This window comes from Hemitrygon akajei, chromosome 24 (genome assembly GCF_048418815.1).
Source record: "Hemitrygon akajei chromosome 24, sHemAka1.3, whole genome shotgun sequence".
NCBI lineage: Eukaryota > Metazoa > Chordata > Chondrichthyes > Myliobatiformes > Dasyatidae > Hemitrygon > Hemitrygon akajei.
The window spans coordinates 57,244,032-57,262,726 of NC_133147.1; the positions used below are offsets into that span (position 1 = coordinate 57,244,032).

The 18,695-nt window shown below is 43.6% G+C and overlaps 6 non-coding genes across 6 annotated transcripts; 3 read left to right on the forward strand and 3 right to left on the reverse strand.

Moving 5' to 3' along the window:
• Positions 1-1,817: 1,817 nt before the first annotated feature.
• Positions 1,818-1,891, forward strand: trnat-agu (transfer RNA threonine (anticodon AGU)). Its single transcript has one exon. It is a non-coding gene; the product is annotated as a tRNA-Thr (tRNA).
• A 591-nt stretch (positions 1,892-2,482) lies between these two features.
• trnal-aag (transfer RNA leucine (anticodon AAG)) lies at positions 2,483-2,564 on the reverse strand. The gene has a single exon. It is a non-coding gene; the product is annotated as a tRNA-Leu (tRNA).
• Positions 2,565-6,973: 4,409 nt separating this feature from the next.
• trnat-agu (transfer RNA threonine (anticodon AGU)) lies at positions 6,974-7,047 on the forward strand. Its single transcript has one exon. It is a non-coding gene; the product is annotated as a tRNA-Thr (tRNA).
• Positions 7,048-7,603: 556 nt separating this feature from the next.
• trnal-aag (transfer RNA leucine (anticodon AAG)) lies at positions 7,604-7,685 on the reverse strand. Its single transcript has one exon. It is a non-coding gene; the product is annotated as a tRNA-Leu (tRNA).
• A 2,417-nt stretch (positions 7,686-10,102) lies between these two features.
• trnat-agu (transfer RNA threonine (anticodon AGU)) lies at positions 10,103-10,176 on the forward strand. The gene has a single exon. It is a non-coding gene; the product is annotated as a tRNA-Thr (tRNA).
• Positions 10,177-10,703: 527 nt separating this feature from the next.
• On the reverse strand, positions 10,704-10,785 carry trnal-aag (transfer RNA leucine (anticodon AAG)). The gene has a single exon. It is a non-coding gene; the product is annotated as a tRNA-Leu (tRNA).
• Positions 10,786-18,695: the final 7,910 nt, after the last annotated feature.

Consider the following 18,695-nt stretch of genomic DNA (forward strand, 5'->3'; position numbering starts at 1 on the left):
CCATTTTTCTCATGAAACCCCAATTAATTCATCTGAATAGAATGTATTTTCAGATCCCTCCATGAAGCAGGCGTCCTGCTGCAACATTTCTGCGGCGCTTCAAACGTTGTTTGCGGTTGTTCCTCATTTAGTAATGTCTATTGGCGGTTGGCTGACCAGCGTGTGATACAGTACCGACACCTACAGTATCATACAAACACACCAAATACTTTTCTTCCAGAAAGTATTCCACCACCGTCCCATTCACATTTATGTCACTATGACGCTATTCAGCACGAGGAGTATTAAAATCACTTAGCAAACAAACTTTTAGCATTACTTTGTAAGGTCAAGAAGTGCGGGGCGTGGTGGGGGAGTAAACAATGAAAGAAGGAAAAGAACAAAAGACAAACATGCGAACACTTCTCTGACCATTAGCAAGAAATGTGATCATTAACACATCTTTAAAGTCTGAATATTTTTTATCCCTCCAAGTCTTTGGTCTGCAGATGTTTGTAGTTTTCAATATAATTTTATTTTTTGTGTCCTACTTTTCGTTTGTGCTGTACAATTCACTACTTCTGCTTTGAAAGTGAGAAATTTTAGTTCATCAACAATCAACGAATTCTTTGTTGGTAGATCATGCACTTTACACACCCGACTGTAATCCATCTGTATTCTGGATATTAATAGCTCTAAAAAGCACAGTCTTCTGCACTTTCTGCAGAGGCTCTGTATGTGAGATGCCTATTTCTTCCTGAATGCGCTGCACTGCCACAGATTTCTTATTTACCGGACACCCTGCATTAGCAGAGCTGTGTTCCCCTCCACTAGGTTCAAGAACAGTTACTTCCCCTCAATCACCTGTCTCTCGCACAAAGCAGGCTAACTACTCTCATTCTGTAACTAGTGTTCCCACAACCAATGATCTCACTTTAAAGAGTCTCTTATCTTGTTATTTCATGATCTCGTGATTTATTGCTATTTATTTATATTTGCGTTTTCACAGTTTCTTGTTCATTGATCCTGTTTACAGTTACTGTTCTATAGATTTGCTGAGTATACCCGCAGGAAAAAGAACCTCACTGTTGGATGTATGTGGTGACATGCGCTGATAATAAATTTTACTTTGAACTTTGAAATACATTTTGGCCTAATGACTTCTCCATTATTACCATAGTGATGAATGGATACTGACTGGATTCCCATACAGTAAAATGGCTACATGTGATAGAGTTTGCTTAGTGTTTTCCTTTATCAATATCCAGAGTTTCCACCAGGATCTCCTGTTTGAGGAAGACATGGCATGTGACCGGAATGTGTGTAAGGGAGCACTTTGGATCTAGTGATAATATTTCCATTTGTTTCAGGATAATTATAGAGAAGGATAGGTCTGGTCCTTGGTTTGAAATCATAAATTGGAAAAAGGCCAATTTTGAAGGCGTCAGAAAGGATTGGGAAAGGTTGCTTTCTGACAAATGGAGGTTTTTCATAGGAGGCCTTAAAAGCGAAACTTTGAGAGTAATGAATTTGTATGCCCCTGCCAGAATAAAACAGGAGGCTATCAGGTTTAGGGAATCTCGGTGTTCAAGACATAGAGGACATATTTACGAAGAAGTAGGTGTGTAGCAGGTATAGGCAGAAAGGAATAAACAATGTACATGAGATGTGGTGAACCTGTATTACGCAGGCAGACTGTATAGGGGGATTCTCTCAGTAGAGTCTACTTTGTTTTATGTCTTCTTTACGGTATGAATCCGAAGCAATTCCCTCGCTAGCAGACGAAGAATAGTTAATGCAAATTAACTATCATCATTACATTTGCCTTTTAGTGTGAGGGTTCCGTGGCTTAACTGGTCAAAGCGCCTGTCTAGTAAACAGGAGATCCTGGGTTCAACTCCCAGCGGAGCCTTTAAGTTATGGGGTGAATTGCCATGGGAAGAAAGCTGCGAAGCGGAAATACGCTCGATGCAAACCATAAATTGCAATGCCTCAAGGAACGGAACATATTTTTCTTCGAAAACCTGGTAAATCTGGTGCTCTCTGCGGAGCAAGAAACGGGACGACGGTGTCATGTAGATAGCATTTTTGCTGTAGCGCTTTTACAGTGTTGGTCAGCTTTACTAACTTGCCTGGTCTTACTTAGGAATATCACACATTTTCATACGTCTTTTCTATTAACTCCGAAGAGTTTGCTGCCTATTGCAAGAAACTGGATAGACGGTGTCACTGAAATGAAGTCAAATACATATTGATGTTAATTACTTTTTCACCCACTACTTTCGTTAGAGGTCACGAATCCCACCCATCCACACGATTCCTCGCCCGATCTAGAGTGTTCAGCAGTCACACAATAATATACTTACTACTATATTGATGTCGTGACCATTTAGGATCGTAGTCATGATGATCTTACATTTAGCTCTGCAAAACGTTTCGGGCTTCACTTTAATACCGCAACTGAAACCCTGGCCGAAAAGAACAAATGTGTACGTACTCGTGATGGCAGTGGTGGGATTCGAACCCACGCCTCCTTGGAGACTGCAGCCTTAATGCAGCGCCTTAGACCGCTCGGCCAAACTACCACATTTTTTAACTGTTACACAGTGACGTGGTTTGACGACGACCGTAATCTTCAAAGTGTTGTATCATTGGTATAATAACTTGAAATATTCTCCCACATACTGTGCTTTAGTTTCCATGCATTTTCCATTTCTTTCCAACCAAAAGCATTCCAGAGGGAACACTGGTACAGAGTTGCCTCTTCAAATTACCGAGTGCCAGACAATGGTTTTCCAGATGTCACTGCGAGTATTCTCACTATATTCATGGAACAGTAGGGTTAAAAATTCACATTTCCAGCTGGTGCGAAAAGTAAAATCACCCCCTAACAACCGATTTTGTCACATTCAGAGACCTTTGCACGTGTACGCCAAAATGTTGCAAGGTTTTCATTCACATGAACCAATCCCAGCCCAGCGCCCTGACATTTCAAATTAAAACACTCACGTTGACAACGGTTCTCAAAATCTATACTTGGCCCTTTCTGGGATTTTAAAAGCTGTTCCAAAATACAAACACAAACCTTCAATACGAGTTGAAACAGATTTTGTGAAGTTGTTTTTGGATTAAATAGCATTGACTTGCAATTGCACCGCACCAGACACTGTTCCATCTGCACTGTCCGAGTTTTTAGTTTAAAAAGTGATGAAGATTACAATCTTCAAACAGTGCTTATGCGGGGACTAGGTACCAGGTCATTTGGGCACTTGTGTGTTTGTGAGGCGACAATTTCCAGGTTGTTTCCTGAACACTGGAGATACAAAACACATCAGCAGGAAGAAAACTGCGCAGCTGTTATTTAATCACGTCATAGCTGATCAGATTGTCTGCCCAACTCGTCACTTCCACCGATCTTGTTAATTTATCGCTTTCTTTTTTGTTATTCATTTATTTCCCGCCTTATGAATTGGCGAGGACTCTATCTCCTCTGCATTTTGCCTAATTAATTCAGTGGATGACAACGACCTGAAAGAAATGGGATCATCTGATTGACATGTTTTGTGAATATCTTGATTACTTCAAACCATGTCTTAAATTGTTCGATTCTCTGTAATCACACGACATCATCGGCCACTTGAATTCCGACCATATTTGTCATTACAGTGCGGAGAAAATACCGTCTCTGGAAGCAAAAACTTTTTTTACTTATTACTTAATCACTCATCAGTAGAAGTTCAACACGCTTTCCTTTGCGCCACGGAGCCCACAGTTACATCCTTTAGTGTAGAAAGATAAACTTACTGAAGAGCAAACTGCAATTTATGGAAAACAATCTGTCATCCGCCCTCCTTTCACTCAGGAAGAGGGAAAACTAGCAACAATCCAGCAACAATGAATGATTATTTGAGACAGGTTTTTTATAACAAATAAAACATTTATTAAACACTGCTAAAAAAAACCCCAAATGTAAACAAACGACTAACTTAACCGGAAGTCAGCTGCCATAAGGCAGCTAGAAAAGTTCTTAAAGCAAGAAAAACAAACTCAATTCTCTATAGTATTGCAAAAACTCCAAAATGATTTACAGTCAATTAAATACTTTCCTTGAATCAAATCCTCTTTTGTGACGTTACTGCTGATCCCAGCCGAAGAATGCTTTGCCGAGCGATTTACCATTGAAGGAAATAAAACGGCTTAAAGGCACTGACCTCTCCTTGGCGAAACTCTGCATCCAACTCTTTCAGCTCTTTTGGCAAAGCAGCAGTTAACACGGACACAGGTTACTAATTCCTCTTGCGAAGAGTAAATAAAGTTCGAACGTGCTTCACAGGCGACATGAACTTTCCTCTGTCTTTCAGCTTCACAAACTTCGATGAATCTTCACTCTCGGACTGCACTTTAACAGGTAGTATTGTGGCAAAACTGTCGGAAATAAACTTTGACTTAAGGCAGAAAGTCAATCTCCACTTTAAAATAAAACTGCGTCATAACATAGAATACGCAGCGAAACGGGACTCTCTGCCCAATTCAACCACGGACTGCCCCCACCGCCCCCAAACACAGGGAGGGGTTCTCCTTTTATATCCTGTTGTAAAACTATCACATGACCGCTCACTGGCGAGAAAATGACGTCACTCCACCATCACAGGACCGTTACCTCATGTCCAGCATAGCCTCAATTACACCATGGTCACGTGACAGGCACAAGATACCCGCCGGTACGTAACACCATTCTGTTATATTGCAGCTTTCTCAACAAAGTTTCACAAACAACTGGACAGCAAGAATTTTAAGTGACGCAGCAGAATTTTTCAGTCTGATCAGTAAACAAAATCACATCGCGTGGTCTTTCCCTCCTATCGACGGCAGCGCGACGCCGATCTTCTGCAGCACCGGTGTGGTTCCGGAGAAGATCTCGTGAGCGGTTTTCAGCGTAACTTCCACCGGGAGCACAGTGCCACATCCTGACATTGACCGCAGAATTCCGGATTCCTTGAGAATTCCGCAGTGATTTAAATAGAATTTGTAGAAGAACCAATGTGTCTCTACTTATGTTTGCGGGGATTACCATTTTTGTCATTAAACCCCAATTAATTCATCTGAATGGAATGATATTTTCAGATCCCTCCATGAAGCAGACGTCCTGTTGCAACATTTCTGCGGCGCTTCAAACGTTGCTTGCGGTTGTTCCTCATTTAGTAATGTTTATTGGCGGTTGGCTGACCAGCGTGAGATACAGTACCGACACCTACAGTATCATACAAACACACCAAATACTTTTCTTCCAGAAAGTATTCCACCACCGTCCCATTCACAGTTATGTCACTATGACCCTATTCAGCACGAGGAGCATTAAAATCACTTAGCAAACAAACTTTTAGCATTACTTTGTAAGGTCAAAATGTGCGGGGCGTGGTGGGGGAGTAAACAATGAAAGAAGGAAAAGAACAAAAGACAAACATGCGAACACTTCTCTGACCATTAGCAAGAAATGTGATCATTAACACATCTTTAAAGTCTGAATATTTTTTATCCCTCGAAGTCTTTGATCTGCAGTGGTTTGTAGTTTTCAATATAATTTTATTTTTTGTGTCCTACTTTTCGTTTGTGCTGTACAATTCACTACTTCTGCTTTGAAAGTGAGAAATTTTAGTTCATCAACAATCAACGAATTCTTTGTTGGCAGATCATGCACTTTACACACCCGACCGTAATCCATCCGTATTCTGGATACTAATAGCTCTAAAAAGCACAGTCTTCTGCACTTTCTGCAGAGTCTCTGCATGTGAGATGCCTATTTCTTCCTGAATGCGCTGCATTGCCACAGATTTCTTATTTACCGGACACTCTGCATTAGCAGAGCTGTGTTCCCCTCCACTAGGTTCAAGAACAGTTACTTCCCCTCAATCACCTGTCTCTTGCACGAAACAGGCTAACTACTCTCATTCTGTACCTAGTGTTCCCACAACCAATGATCTCTCTTTAAGGAGTCTTTTTCTTGTTATTTCATGATCTCGTGATTTATTGCTATTTATTTATTTTTGCATTTGCACAGTGTTTTGTTCATTGATCCTGTTTACAGTTACTGTTCTATAGATTTGCTGAGTATACCCGCAGGAAGAAGAACCTCACTGTTGGATGTATGTGGTGACATGCGCCGATAATAAATTTTACTTTGAACTTTGAAATACCTTTTGGCCAAATGACTTCTCCATTATTACCATAGTGATGACTGGATACTGACTGGATTCCCATACAGTAAAATGGCTACATGTGATAGAGTTTGCTTAGTGTTTTCCTTTATCAATATCCAGAGGTTCCTACAGGATCTCCTGTTAGAGGAAGACATGGCATGTGACCGGAATGTGTGTAAGGGAGCACTTTGGATCTAGTGATAATATTTCCATTTGTTTCAGGATAATTATAGAGAAGGATAGTTCTGGTCCTTGGTTTGAAATCATAAATTGGAGAAAGGCCAATTTTGATGGCGTCAGAAAGGATTGGGAAAGGTTGCTTTCGGACAAATGGAGGTTTTTCATAGGAGGCCTTAAAAGCGAAACTTCCAGAGTAATGAATTTGTATGCCCCTGCCAGAATAAAACAGGAGGCTAACACGAGGAAATCTGCAGATGCTGGAAATTCAAATAACAACACACACAAAATGCTGGTAGAACACAGCAGCATTTTGTGTGTGTTGTTGTTTAAAACAGGAGGCTATCAGGTGTAGGGAATCTCGGTGTTCAAGACATAGAGGACATAGTTACAAAGAAGTAGGTGCGTAGCAGTTATAGGCAGAAAGGAATAAACAATGTACTTGAGATGTGGTGAACATGTATTATGCAGGCAGACTGTATAGGGGTGATTCTCTCAGTAGAGTCTACTTTGTTTTATGTCGTCTTTACGGTGTGAATCCGAAGCAATTCCCTCGCTAGCAGACGAAGAAGAGTTAATGCAAATTAACTATCATCATTACAGTTGCCTTTTAGTGTGAGGGTTCCGTGGCTTAACTGGTCAAAGCGCCTGTCTAGTAAACAGGAGATCCTGGGTTCAACTCCCAGCGGAGCCTTTAAGTTATGTGGTGAAGAATCTGTGAAGTAGAAATACGCTCTCTGCAAATTCAAGGAACGGAACATGTTATTCCTCGAAAACCTGGTAAATCTGATGCTCTCTGCGGAGCAAGAAACATGACGGCTGTGTCATATAGATAACATTTTTGCTATAGCGCGTTTACAGTGTTGGTCAGCTTTACTAACTTGCCTGGTTTTACTGAGGAATATCACACAGTTTCATAGGTCTTTCCTATTGAACTCCGAAGAGTTTGCTGCCTATTTCAAGAAACCGGATAGACGGTGTCACTGAAATGAAGTCAAATACATATTGATGTTAATTACTTTTTCACCCACTACTTTCGTTAAGTAGAGGTCACGATCCCCCGCCCGATCTAGAGTGTTCAGCAGTCACACAATTATATACTTAGTACTATATTGATGTCGTGGCCATCTAGGATGGTAGTCATGATGATTTGTGGTTCTTACATTTAGCTCTGCAAAACGTTTCGGGCTTCACTTTAATACCGCAACTGAAACCCTGGCGGAAAAAAACAAATGTGTACGTACTCGTGATGGCAGTGGTGGGATTCGAACCCACGCCTCCTTGGAGACTGCAGCCTTAATGCAGCGCCTTAGACCGCTCGGCCACACTACCACATTTTTTAACCGTTACACAGTGACGTGGTTTGATGACGACCGTAATCTTCAAAGTGTTGTATCATTGGTATAATAATTTGAAATATTCTCCCACATACTGTGCTTTAGTTTCCATGCATTTTCCATTTCTTTCCAACCCAAAGCATTCCAGATGGAACACTGGTACAGAGTTGCTTCTTCAAATTGCTGAGTGCCAGACAATGGTTTTCCAGATGTCACTGCGAGTATTCTCACTATATTCATGGAACAGTAGGGCTAAATATTCATATTTCCAGCCGGTGCGAAAAGTAAAATCACCCCCTAACGACCGATGTTGTCTTATTCAGCGACCTTTACACGTGTATGCCAAAATGTTGCAGGTTTTCATTCACATGAACGAATCCCAGCCCCGCGCCCTGACATTTCAAATTAAAACACTCACGTTGACAACGTTTCTCGAAATCTATACTCGGCCCTTTCTGGGATATTTAAAGCCCTTCGAAAATACAAACACAAACCTCCAATACGAGTTGAAACAGATTTTGTGAAGGATTAAACAGCATTGACTTGCAATTGCACGTATCAGACACTGTTCCGTCTGCACTGTCCAAATTTTTTATTTAAAAAGTGATGAAGATTACCATCTTCAAACAGTGCTTATGCGGGGACTAGGTACCAGGTCATTTGGGCACTTGTGTGTTTGTGAGGCGACAAATTCCAGGTTGTTTCCTGAACCACGGGAGATACAAAACACATCAGCAGGAAGAAGACTGCGCAGCTGTTATTTAATCACGTCATAGCTGATCAGATTGTGTGCCCAACTTGTCACTTCCACCGATCTTGTTAATTTATCGCATTCTTTTTTGTTAATCATTTATTTCCCGCCTTATGAATTGGCGAGGACTCTATCTCCTCCGCATTTTGCCTAATTAATTCAGTGGATGACAACGACCTGAAAGAAATGGGATCGTCTGATTGACATGTTTTGTGAATGACTCGATTACTTCAAACCATGTCTTAAATTGTTCGAATCTCTGCCATCACACGACATCATCAGCCACTCGAATTCCGACCGTGTTTGTCATTGTGGAGAAAATACCGTCTCTGGAGGCAAAAACTGTTTTTTACTTATTACTTAATCACTCATCAATAGAAGTTTAACACGCTTGCCTTTGCGCCACGGAGCCCACAGTTACATCCTTTAGTGCAGAAAGATAAACTTACTGAAGAGCAAACTGCAATTTATGGAAAACAATCTTTCGTCCACCCTCCTTTCACTCAGGAAGAGGGAAAACTAGCAACAATCCAGCAACAATGAATGTGTATTTGACACAGGATTTTTATAACAAATAAAACATTTATTAAACACTGCTAAAAAACCTCAAAAGTAAACAAATGACTTACTTAACCGGAAGTCAGCTGCCATACGGCAGCTAGAACAGTTCGTAAAGCAAGAAATGCAAACTCAGTTCTTTATAGTATTGCAAAAAGTCCAAAACGATTTACAGTCAATTAAAGGAGAGACTTTCCTTCAATTAAATCTTCTTTTGTGACTTTACTGCTGATCCTAGTCGAGGTATGCTTTGCTACCATTTAAGGAAATAAAACGGCTTAAAGGCACTGACCTCTCCTTGGCGAAACTCTGCATCCAACTCTTTCTCCTCTTTTGGCAAAGCAGCAGTTAACACGGACACAGGTTACTAATTGCTCGTGCAAAGAGTAAATAAAGTTCGAATCTGTTTCACAGGCGACATGAACTTTCCTCTATCTTTCAGCTTCCCAAACTTCGATGAATCTTCACTCTCAAACTGCACTTTAACAGGCAGTATTGCAGCAAAACTGTCGGCAATAACCTTTGACTTAAGGCAGTAAGTAAATCTCCACTTTAAAATAAAACTGCGTCATAACATAGAATACGCAGCGAAACAGGAATCTCTGCCCAATTCAACCACGGACTGCCCCCAAACACAGGGAGGGGTTCTCCTTTTACATCCCGTTGAAAAACTATCACATGACCTCTCACTGGCGGAGAAAATGACGTCACTCCACCATCACAAGACCATTACCTCACGTCCAGCATAGCCTCAATTACATCATGGCCACGTGACAGGCACAAGATACCCGCGGGTACGTAACACCATTCTGTTATAACAGGAGGCTATCAGGTGTAGGGAATCTCGGTGTTCAAGACATAGAGGACATAGTTACGAAGAAGTAGATGCGTAGCAGTTATAGGCAGAAAGGAATAAACAATGTACTTGAGATATGGAGAACATGTATTATGCAGGCAGACTGTATAGGGGCGATTCTCTCAGTAGAGTCTACTTTGTTTTATGTCGTCTTTACGGTATGAATCCGAAGCAATTCCCTCGCTAGCAGACGAAGAAGAGTTAATGCAAATTAACTACCATCATTACAGTTGCCTTTTAGTGTGAGGGTTCCGTGGCTTAACTGGTCAAAGCGCCTGTCTAGTAAACAGGAGATCCTGGGTTCAACTCCCAGCGGAGCCTTTAAATTGTGTGGTGAAGAAACTGTGAAGCAGAAATACGCTCGCTGCAAATTCAAGGAACGGAACATGTTATTCCTCGAAAACCTGGTAAATCTGATGCTTTCTGCGGAGCAAGAAACAGGACGGCTGTGTCATATAGATAACATTTTTGCTATAGCGCGTTTACAGTGTTGGTCAGCTTTACTAACTTGCCTGGTCTTATTGAGGAATATCACACTGAGTTTCATACGCCTTTCCTATTGAACTCCGAAGAGTAATTACATATTGATGTTAATTACTTTTTCACCCACTACTTTCGTTAAATAGAGGTCAAGAATCCCACCCATCCACACGATCCTCCGCCCGATCTACAGTGTTCAGCAGTCACACAATAATATACTTCGCCGCGACGTCAATATAGTACTATCTAGGATCGTAGTCATGATGATTTGTGATTCTTACATTTAGCTCTGCAAAACGTTTCGGGCTTCACTTTAATATCGCAACGGAAACCCTGGCGGAAAAGAACAAATGTGTACGTACTCGTGATGGCAGTGGTGGGATTCGAACCCACGCCTCCTTGGAGACTGGAGCCTTAATCCAGCGCCTTAGACCGCTCGGCCACACTACCACGTTTTTTAACCGTTACACAGTGACGTCATTTGTTGAGGACCTTAATCTTCAAAGTGTTATATCATCGGTATAGTAATTTGAAATATTCTCCCACATACTGTGCTGGAGGTTCCATGCATTTTCCATTTCTTTCCAACCCTAAGCATTCCAGAGGGAATGGATGAGGTAAGAAGCTGGGAGGCGATAGGAGAGGGGGGGGGGGGTGATGAATGAGGGAATATGCTGAGAGGTGATAGGTGGGGGGAAGTGATGGATGAGGGAAGCTGGGAAGTGATATGAGAGTGGGAGTGATGAATGAGGGAAGCTGTGAGGTGATTGGAGAGGGGGAAGTTCTTCAAATTGCCGAGTGCCAGTCAATGGTTTTCCAGATGTCACTGCGAGTATTCTCAGTATATTCATGGAACAGTGGGGCTAAATATTCATATTTCCAGCCGATGCGAAAAGTAAAATTACCCCCTAACGACAGATGTTGTCACATTCAGCGACCTTTGCACGTGCACGCCAAAATGTTGCAAGGTTTTCATTCACATGAACCAATCCCAGCCCCACACCCTGACATTTCAAATTAAAACACTCACGTTGACAACGGTGCTCGAAATCTATACTCGGCCCTTTCTGGGATATTTAAACCCCTTCGAAAATACAAACACAAACCTCCAATATGAGTTGAAACAGATTTTGTGAAGTTGCTTTAGGATTAAATAGCATTGACTTGCAATTGCACCGCACCAGATACTGTTCCGTCAGCACTGTCCGAGTTTTTAATTTAAAAAGTGATGAAGATTACCATCTTCAAACAGTTATGCGGGGACTAGGTACCAGGTCATTTGGGCACTTGTGTGTTTGTGAGGCGACAAATTCCAGGTTCTGAACCACAGGAAATACAAAACACATCAGCAGGAAGAAGACTGCGCAGCTCTGTCATTCATCACGTCATAGCTGATCAGTTGTCTGCCCAACTCGTCACTTCCACCGATCTTGTTAATTTATCGCTTTCATTTTGTTAGTCATTTATTTCCCGCCTCATGAATAGTCGAGGACTCTATCTCCTCCGCATTTTGCCGAATTAATTCAGTGGATGACAACAACCTGAAAGAAATGGGATCTTCTGATTGATGCGTTTTGTGAATGACTCGATTACTTCAAACCACGCGCCGTGATCAGCTACTCGAATTCCGACCGTATTTGTCATTACAGTACTGAGAAAGTACCGTCTCTGGAAACAAAAACTTTTTTTTTACTTATCGAGCAAACACGAGGAAATCTGCAGATGCTGGAAATTCAAACAACACACACAAAATGCTGATGGAACACAGCAGGCCAAGCAGCATCTATAAGGAGAAGCACTGTCGACATTTCGGGCCGAGACCCTTCGTCAGGACTAACTGAAAGGAAGGATAGTAAGAGATTTGAAAGTAGTGGGGGGAGGGGGAAATGCGAAGTGATAGGAGAAGACCGGAGGGGGTGGGATGAAGGTAAGAGCTGGAAAGGTGATTGGCGAAAGTGATACCGAGCTGGAGAAGGGAAAGGATCATGGGACGGGAGGTGTTATGATACCAGCCCCCTCCTTTGTGAGAATTGCAAGAGCCCTAGTGAAAGGGGGGTCAATGACCCGAGAGAGAGAGAGAGCAAGAGAGAGAGAGAGACAGGCTGAATGGACACAGGAAATGGAAAGACAGCAACGTGCTGGATACCGCATTCCACTGGGACAAAAGCTGGGGACTGTGGCATTGTTCTCAGGAGACACCTGGGAACTGCAGACGTGCCAACTCGCAGGGACATTGTAAAGCCCTCGGGCAAAGTGGGCTGGTTGAGAGAGAGATTGCATCACCTGCAACCTGATTGACACCTGAGATCCCGTGAGGCAGTATAAAGAAGGGTCTGAAAGAGGACGACCCTCAGACGCACTGGAACCAACGGAAGATCGCTTTTAACTAACAACGGGGAAGATCGCTCCCCTGATTCCATGGATGTTTTGGGCAAGTTTTTCCGTTTTATCTCTCTCTCTCCCCAACACGTGAAACCAAAAGGGAAAAGCCTGCAGACTGCAGAGTGACTCTTTATATTTCCAATTGGACTCAGTATTATACCCTAGACAACGAAAGAGCTTATTTCTGAGTGATTATTAATGTACCTGCGTTTTAGATTGAGTATTGACGCATGTTATCTGAATGTTTGTATTAACCTTAATTTTTGTGCCCCTTTATTAATAAAACGTTTGAAAATAGTACCATTGGACTTCAACTGACATATCTATCTTTGCTGGTAAGTGAAACCAGTTACTGGTTTCATAACAAGTGGGGTTCTCGTCTCGGGATTTGAAACCAAACGGGAGGGTCAGTGAATCGGGCTGTAAGTCCAAACTTAAATCTGGTTTCGCAGGTAGCCAGACAGAAAAACCAGCAAAGATGGACGTGTGTGAATTTATGAAAAACGCGACTGTGGCGGCGCTAGAGGTGAGCGCCAAATCAGACTTGTTAAATTTGGCGAAGGGGTTAGAGATGGAAAACGAGCAGGATCAAGCTGAGAGGCAAAGACAGCATGAAATTCGGATCAGAGAGTTAGCAGCAGCCGAGAGAGCGGCAGCGGGGAGAGAAAGAGAGAGGGAGGAGCTAAGGAGAGAGCGGTTTAATGTTAGTCGGGAGCTGAGAGTAGTACCTCCGTTCGAAGAGACGGATGTTGATAGTTATTTCTTGCTTTTTGAAAAGGTGGCAGTGAACCAGAAGTGGCCACAAGAGCAGTGGGTCGCGTTGTTACAAAGTGTGTTAGCAAGAGGGAGGATTTGGGCAGCCATGATGCCGACCCGCCGACCGGCGAGTACGGTGGCCCCGCCCCTAGAGTCCCAAAGCTATCGCGCATGCGCGGTCACACGCAGCCTGTCCAGAAAAGCAGTGAGCAGTTTAAATCGGGCCAGCAGTAATCTGGCCAAGATGTTTTTACCGACCCTGTACCATGAGGGTTCCGAGGGTGGTAAAACAGAAAGCAGTAAAGTAAAAGGGGGTAAGGGAGAGGAAATAGCCCTGCCCTTAGTGAAGAGAAAGGTCCTAGAGGTAGGAACTAAAGTTGAGAAACGGATAAAGTTGTTAAAATGTCCAGAGTTGGACATGGTTAATCTGTCTGGTTTGGCAGAATTGTTTGAAGAAGTTCAGAGTTCTAAAGGTGTTCTCGATGGTCCCGAGAGTGAAATGAGGGCAGTCTTAGAGAGGAAGGGTATCCTTGCTGTGGAGAAGTCAGCTGAAATGGCCGAGGAGGTTGTCTCAGCTCGCAGGGTTGCGCCTTCCCCAACGGGGGGCTGCCTAGAGAGTAACTGGAAGGATCGGGGGACGTTAGAATTTGAAAAAGGTACGGGTATTGAAAGCCTGGAAGAGGCCAATGTTCCTTTTGAGTGTGTCCAAGATGGGGGCGCACGTGGTGCTGAACCTGGTAACAGAGCTCAGGGGAAGTCTGAGGTGTTTGATTCAGGGGAACGGGGCGGCCGTCTTTGTGGATCAGATAGGGTTGGTTCAGTAGGAAAAGGGTTAACCTTGGTAACCGTGGGAAGTGTGAGTTCCACGGTGTTTGTATTCGAGAGTGGGGCCAAGGTTAATGCCGAATTTAAGGGGGGAATGAGGATTGTTATTGAAGGAAACGGAAAGTCTGTAGTTCCCAAGTCGAAGGAAGAAATTTTAAACCTGGCAGATCGCTCACAGAGTGAGTCGGGAAATAGCGGGGCCCCCCACTCTATTGTTACGCCAGGGTGGGGTGTGAAGAGGTTGCATTCGAAATGCTACCTGAAAGAGGAGTTGGAATTAAAAACAAATAGCCTGAAGGGTCTTGACAGTTTGGGGCATGGTGTTGAAAAAAATAGCCCGATGAACGAGGCGGGCGGGAGTTCACCACGCCAAATTACTCAAAGTCCCAACGGGGGGACTCGCCAGAAAAGAGGTGACGGTTAATGGGGATGCCATTTTTTTTTTAAACAGCAAAGCAGGTTTTTACGGGTTGCGCCAAAGCCTGTGAATAATAAAGACAGACCTTTGGAAACCTGCCGGCGAAGTAAACCGACCGAAACGATTAGTATTCGCATAAACATTTGTAGATGCACCTAAGCTAAGATCACACCTCCTTAGTTATGTTGCTGAAGAAAGCAAATAAGCTGGTTATTGAGCTGAAGTCTGATGCTGCCAGGCGTTAGCATGGCACGTGAGGTTAAGGTATTAAAGGAAAGGGGCACTGTACTTGTTACCTGTTTAGATGCTGACTTGAATGTATAACTGTATTACTCTGTAGTGAAAAGAAAAGCTTCTGTATTGTGTTAGATTCAAAATTTCTGTAAGACTGTACCACTCTGGGTTTTAACCGCTGGTAAAAACCTTTTTAAGAGGGGAGGTGTTATGATACCAGCCCCCTCCTTTGTGAGAATTGCAAGAGCCCTAGTGAAAGGGGGGTCAATGACCCGAGAGAGAGAGAGAGCAAGAGAGAGAGAGAGACAGGCTGAATGGACACAGGAAATGGAAAGACAGCAACGTGCTGGATACCGCATTCCACTGGGACAAAAGCTGGGGACTGTGGCATTGTTCTCAGGAGACACCTGGGAACTGCAGACGTGCCAACTCGCAGGGACATTGTAAAGCCCTCGGGCAAAGTGGGCTGGTTGAGAGAGAGATTGCATCACCTGCAACCTGATTGACACCTGAGATCCCGTGAGGCAGTATAAAGAAGGGTCTGAAAGAGGACGACCCTCAGACGCACTGGAACCAACGGAAGATCGCTTTTAACTAACAACGGGGAAGATCGCTCCCCTGATTCCATGGATGTTTTGGGCAAGTTTTTCCGTTTTATCTCTCTCTCTCCCCAACACGTGAAACCAAAAGGGAAAAGCCTGCAGACTGCAGAGTGACTCTTTATATTTCCAATTGGACTCAGTATTATACCCTAGACAACGAAAGAGCTTATTTCTGAGTGATTATTAATGTACCTGCGTTTTAGATTGAGTATTGACGCATGTTATCTGAATGTTTGTATTAACCTTAATTTTTGTGCCCCTTTATTAATAAAACGTTTGAAAATAGTACCATTGGACTTCAACTGACATATCTATCTTTGCTGGTAAGTGAAACCAGTTACTGGTTTCATAACAAGTGGGGTTCTCGTCTCGGGATTTGAAACCAAACGGGAGGGTCAGTGAATCGGGCTGTAAGTCCAAACTTAAATCTGGTTTCGCAGGTAGCCAGACAGAAAAACCAGCAAAGATGGACGTGTGTGAATTTATGAAAAACGCGACTGTGGCGGCGCTAGAGGTGAGCGCCAAATCAGACTTGTTAAATTTGGCGAAGGGGTTAGAGATGGAAAACGAGCAGGATCAAGCTGAGAGGCAAAGACAGCATGAAATTCGGATCAGAGAGTTAGCAGCAGCCGAGAGAGCGGCAGCGGGGAGAGAAAGAGAGAGGGAGGAGCTAAGGAGAGAGCGGTTTAATGTTAGTCGGGAGCTGAGAGTAGTACCTCCGTTCGAAGAGACGGATGTTGATAGTTATTTCTTGCTTTTTGAAAAGGTGGCAGTGAACCAGAAGTGGCCACAAGAGCAGTGGGTCGCGTTGTTACAAAGTGTGTTAGCAAGAGGGAGGATTTGGGCAGCCATGATGCCGACCCGCCGACCGGCGAGTACGGTGGCCCCGCCCCTAGAGTCCCAAAGCTATCGCGCATGCGCGGTCACACGCAGCCTGTCCAGAAAAGCAGTGAGCAGTTTAAATCGGGCCAGCAGTAATCTGGCCAAGATGTTTTTACCGACCCTGTACCATGAGGGTTCCGAGGGTGGTAAAACAGAAAGCAGTAAAGTAAAAGGGGGTAAGGGAGAGGAAATAGCCCTGCCCTTAGTGAAGAGAAAGGTCCTAGAGGTAGGAACTAAAGTTGAGAAACGGATAAAGTTGTTAAAATGTCCAGAGTTGGACATGGTTAATCTGTCTGGTTTGGCAGAATTGTTTGAAGAAGTTCAGAGTTCTAAAGGTGTTCTCGATGGTCCCGAGAGTGAAATGAGGGCAGTCTTAGAGAGGAAGGGTATCCTTGCTGTGGAGAAGTCAGCTGAAATGGCCGAGGAGGTTGTCTCAGCTCGCAGGGTTGCGCCTTCCCCAACGGGGGGCTGCCTAGAGAGTAACTGGAAGGATCGGGGGACGTTAGAATTTGAAAAAGGTACGGGTATTGAAAGCCTGGAAGAGGCCAATGTTCCTTTTGAGTGTGTCCAAGATGGGGGCGCACGTGGTGCTGAACCTGGTAACAGAGCTCAGGGGAAGTCTGAGGTGTTTGATTCAGGGGAACGGGGCGGCCGTCTTTGTGGATCAGATAGGGTTGGTTCAGTAGGAAAAGGGTTAACCTTGGTAACCGTGGGAAGTGTGAGTTCCACGGTGTTTGTATTCGAGAGTGGGGCCAAGGTTAATGCCGAATTTAAGGGGGGAATGAGGATTGTTATTGAAGGAAACGGAAAGTCTGTAGTTCCCAAGTCGAAGGAAGAAATTTTAAACCTGGCAGATCGCTCACAGAGTGAGTCGGGAAATAGCGGGGCCCCCCACTCTATTGTTACGCCAGGGTGGGGTGTGAAGAGGTTGCATTCGAAATGCTACCTGAAAGAGGAGTTGGAATTAAAAACAAATAGCCTGAAGGGTCTTGACAGTTTGGGGCATGGTGTTGAAAAAAATAGCCCGATGAACGAGGCGGGCGGGAGTTCACCACGCCAAATTACTCAAAGTCCCAACGGGGGGACTCGCCAGAAAAGAGGTGACGGTTAATGGGGATGCCATTTTTTTTTTAAACAGCAAAGCAGGTTTTTACGGGTTGCGCCAAAGCCTGTGAATAATAAAGACAGACCTTTGGAAACCTGCCGGCGAAGTAAACCGACCGAAACGATTAGTATTCGCATAAACATTTGTAGATGCACCTAAGCTAAGATCACACCTCCTTAGTTATGTTGCTGAAGAAAGCAAATAAGCTGGTTATTGAGCTGAAGTCTGATGCTGCCAGGCGTTAGCATGGCACGTGAGGTTAAGGTATTAAAGGAAAGGGGCACTGTACTTGTTACCTGTTTAGATGCTGACTTGAATGTATAACTGTATTACTCTGTAGTGAAAAGAAAAGCTTCTGTATTGTGTTAGATTCAAAATTTCTGTAAGACTGTACCACTCTGGGTTTTAACCGCTGGTAAAAACCTTTTTAAGAGGGGAGGTGTTATGATACCAGCCCCCTCCTTTGTGAGAATTGCAAGAGCCCTAGTGAAAGGGGGGTCAATGACCCGAGAGAGAGAGAGAGCAAGAGAGAGAGAGAGACAGGCTGAATGGACACAGGAAATGGAAAGACAGCAACGTGCTGGATACCGCATTCCACTGGGACAAAAGCTGGGGACTGTGGCATTGTTCTCAGGAGACACCTGGGAACTGCAGACGTGCCAACTCGCAGGGACATTGTAAAGCCCTCGGGCAAAGTGGGCTGGTTGAGAGAGAGATTGCATCACCTGCAACCTGATTGACACCTGAGATCCCGTGAGGCAGTATAAAGAAGGGTCTGAAAGAGGACGACCCTCAGACGCACTGGAACCAACGGAAGATCGCTTTTAACTAACAACGGGGAAGATCGCTCCCCTGATTCCATGGATGTTTTGGGCAAGTTTTTCCGTTTTATCTCTCTCTCTCCCCAACACGTGAAACCAAAAGGGAAAAGCCTGCAGACTGCAGAGTGACTCTTTATATTTCCAATTGGACTCAGTATTATACCCTAGACAACGAAAGAGCTTATTTCTGAGTGATTATTAATGTACCTGCGTTTTAGATTGAGTATTGACGCATGTTATCTGAATGTTTGTATTAACCTTAATTTTTGTGCCCCTTTATTAATAAAACGTTTGAAAATAGTACCATTGGACTTCAACTGACATATCTATCTTTG